We start from the raw sequence: 3838 nt of genomic DNA, 5'->3' as shown, positions 1-3838 counted from the left end.
TGGCCGCGCCGCGCTGGCTCCTGGCGCTGCTGCTGCTCTGGCTCGCCCTGGCCGCCGCGGGTGAGTGCCGGGACCCCCGGGCTCCGCACCGTACCGGGGACACCCCCTCGCCCCGATTCCCCTCTTCCCCCGGTCCGGCATCGCCCGGTGCCCGGGCTGGCAGCGGGCAGGATGGAGGGGACCGTGCCCCGGTGACCGTGGGGCAGGGTGGGCTGAGCGTGGCTCGGGGGGGCGGGGAGCGGCACCCCCTGCCCGTGCCGGCCAGGAGCCGCTGCCGCCGGGCTGGGGAGGACAAAGCTCTTTTCATGGTGCCAACAAACCCCCTCCTGTCCATCCGGGCAGGCGAGCAGAACAACAGCCGGCCGAGGGCCGGAGAGCCGTCGCTGCCACCGGCTGCCAGGGCACGACCCACCTGGTGCCGCGGGTGACAGCCCGGGGCATCGCCGGCGTGCTGGCAGCGGGAGCTACGGCCCTGCCAGGCTGCCCAAGGCGGGTCTCGGCCCCCTTCGCCGGGTGCCATCCCAGTCCCGGCTCAGCATGGCACTGCCACACGTGTGCTGGGCGTGGGACTGGGGGTGCTGGCACCGGTGCTGGCACCGGAGCATCTCTGCCGGGCGCCCCGGGGAGTGGAGCAGGGTGGGGGGAGCCGGCTGCAGGGAGAGGGCACTGCCCAGAGAGAGGGGGTGAGGGTCTCGGTGGACCCTGCCTGTTGCTGGCAGGGACGGGGGCACAGGAGGGTGGCTTTGGGGAGGGCAGGGGGCCAAAGCCTGAGGCTGGGCTGCTGGGTGGCCCTCGGTGAGGCCGGTGGCAGCGGCCACACGAGGTGGCCATGCTCGGCGCAGGTGGCCTGGCCGCCTCTGCGCAGGAAGCACTCGGCCGGCGAATGGCTCCTGCTGCGGGCAATTCAGGAAACGGGCAGCCGCCCGGTCCTGCTTGCCTTGGGCCAGGCAGCAGGAGGTGCAGGCAAGCCCCACAGCATCCCCGTCCCACATGCAGGGTGAGGGAGACCCGGCTAATGCTCTTCCTGCCGTCCCCAGGACCGCTGGGCCAGGCGCCGGATGGGAAGGATGCGGAGGACAGCCTCATCCGAACCCTGGTGCGGCCGCGGGGTGTACGGCGCGGGGCTGGGCACCGGCCGAGCGGCTGGAGGAGGTACCGGCGGCCCCGGCCCCGGCTTTCCCACAAGGGCCCCATGCCCTTCTGAGGCAGGTGAGGAGCAGCGGGGTGTCGGGGGGACAAGGGGACACGTGTGACATCGTAGGGAGGGAACTCACACATACCTGGGTTTGCTCTTGTCGCAGGGTTGCCACCAGCCTTCCAGGGATGTGGCTCCCATCGCCCGCTCTGTGTCCTAGCCTGCTCTGCTCGTCTCCTGGCCCCGAGTGCAGGGTCCCACCTGTGAGCCCTCGGCTGGTGTCACCTCCTCCCTGCAGCTGTCCCTGGTGGCCCAGGCACCATGTCTGGCACCGCGGATGCCTCCTGCCTTCCCTCACCACCTCCTAGGGCTGGCTGGGAGTGGGTCACCCATGTAGCTCATGGTGGGGCCAGGTGCCGCCACGCTGCCCCTGTCCCAGTGGGTGTGGGGCTGCCCTGGGCATCGGCTTCTGGGACCCGTGGGCTTTGCGCAAAGCACTTTGTCAGGCAGAGGAGCTTCTCTGCAGGGGTCTGTGAGCTCCCTCAGGGCTCCTGCCTGGTCCCTGCTAGTCACCCGCCTGCTGGGTGAACACACAGCTTGTCGTGGGGAGGGGTCTATTTATTCCCATGGTGCTAATCCCATGCCCTGGGTGACCTGCCTTCCTCTCCCTGGCGAGCATGGGGTCCCCTTCCCACTGGCAGACCTGCCTCCTGGGGACCCCCAAGGCATGGGGTGCCCACCCGGGACACAGCTTGGGGTTCTGGGCCCCTCTGCCTGCTCCATGCCATGGGACAGTGGGAGAATGGAGGGGCACAGGGATCTCTGTCAAACACTGACATATGCCAAAGGGGGGGCCCTTGCTCTGAGTGCCACTGGGTCCTGTTGACCATGTCTCTCGTGTCTGTAAAGATTTATTCTGTGTAAATACATCTTTATAATAAAGAGTTATGATGACAGCAAACCGTTAGTTTTGGAGGTGTGGGCAGGGGTTGCTCACCTGCCAGTGGGAAGGGCTCCCAGGGGCCCTCTGCTCCCTCCTGGAGCTGCCTGGGGGCAGCTGGGGGCCAAGGCAGCCCCTTCCCCAGCCCGGTGCTGGCAGAGAAGATGTCCCCAGCAAAGAAACAAGCTGCAGGGCTGCCTGGCCTGTAAGACTGGGGAGGAGGGTGGGAAAACACAGGTCAGCACCCCTCAAGCTTTCAGAGGGGCTGGGTGATGGAGGAGGGGATGCTGGAAGGGCACAGGGATGCTGGTCCCAGCCGGGGCAGCGTGGAGTGGCTGGGGCTGGGGGACCCTCAGGCTGTGGAGCAAAGACTGCCTGCAAATTCTGCCCTGAGCCCCGCTGCCTTTATCCCCTTCTGGGGTTTATTTTTCTGCTCACCCGAATTCCCCTCCATGGCTGGCATCGGCTGCATGATGAAGGGCTGAGCAGTAATAACTGCTTTAAAAGCGGGGAGCAGGACCGTGGGATGGGCTCTGCCACCGAGGGGCCGTGCAGGGATGCTTCATGCCCAGAGAGGGAACACAGCCCGGCCCATCCTGCCCACTGTCTCCCAGGCACCGTCGGGGCCTGGGTCTGGGGATTTGAGCGGTTCGTTAGCCAAAGCCTTTGCTGGAATAATGGCTTTTGTAAGGCAGTTTCTACAGGGATGTGCGGGTGCACGGATGCTCCTGCCCTGCTCCCGCGATGCTGCTGTTGCCGTGGTTACCAGCACCCACGGGTGCTGGGTGAAGCCGAGGGTGCAGCACCCGTGTCCGGCAGCGCGGTGCCAGGGCAGGGAGGAGGGTTTGGGCCTGACCTGGTCCTGCGGCGGGAGGATGAGGCCAGTGGGACAGGTGTGGACCGCGTGGTGGCTGCTGGAGCTGTCTCTGCTGAGCACATCGCCGGGATGCTCCAGCCCCTGGTGAGGGGCAGGCAGCCGTCCCAGTGCTGCGGGATGGTGGCCCAGTCCTGGGCACAGCTCTCTGACTGGTTCCGTTTGACTCCGCTGTCTTCAGGCAGCCCCAGCGGCTGCCAGATCCCTCCTTTTCCCCCAGCCTGACCCCACCAGCCCTGGGCAGCTGTTCCCGCAGCCCCGCACACAGGAGCAGCTGTGGGTGCCTGGTACCTGGCATCTCCAGCCCTGGCATGCCTATCCCTGGCATCCCCCTCCCTGGCGTCCCCGTCCTTAGTGTCCCTGTCCCTGGTGTCCCCGTCCCCACAGGGCTGTGTGTGAGCAGGATCCATGCAGGGGGGCAGTGGGTCAGGGCTCAGCAGACTGAGGGTCCCTGTAGGACCTTGCAGGTGGGTGGGGGCTGAGCCCTGCAAAGGGATGGGACCCCCGGGCACAGGACCTCCCCCAGCCAGGACCCCCAAGCGAGGCAGTGCCCATGCAGGGCCCCCCCCAACCCCGAGATTGATCGCAGCAGGCCTCCCACCAGAGACGTCCCAGGGCAGAGGGCAACTCAGCCCCAGCACCATGGCGGGACTGTGGGCAGGGGAGCACGCCAGCTGTGGGGGCACAGGTTGGGGGGGGTTGGCAGCACCGGCTGGGAGAGGGTTAATGGGGCTGCCGAGGAGCGGAAAGGCTGCAGCTGCGGGGCTGGGAGCAGAGCCCGGGGGAAGCAGGGCTGGGCCCAGCTGGCCTCCATTAGCTCATCCTCCGGGACCGGGGAGGGATGTGCTCCCCGGCCACGCGCCAGCGCGCTCCCGCCACGCCGCCTACC

Source organism: Haliaeetus leucocephalus, unplaced genomic scaffold (genome assembly GCF_000737465.1).
Source record: "Haliaeetus leucocephalus isolate CR32 unplaced genomic scaffold, Haliaeetus_leucocephalus-4.0 Scaffold226, whole genome shotgun sequence".
In the NCBI taxonomy this organism is placed as follows: Eukaryota; Metazoa; Chordata; class Aves; order Accipitriformes; family Accipitridae; genus Haliaeetus; species Haliaeetus leucocephalus.
The sequence above is the reverse complement of the archived record's forward strand: the minus strand, read 5'-3'. Positions refer to the sequence as shown.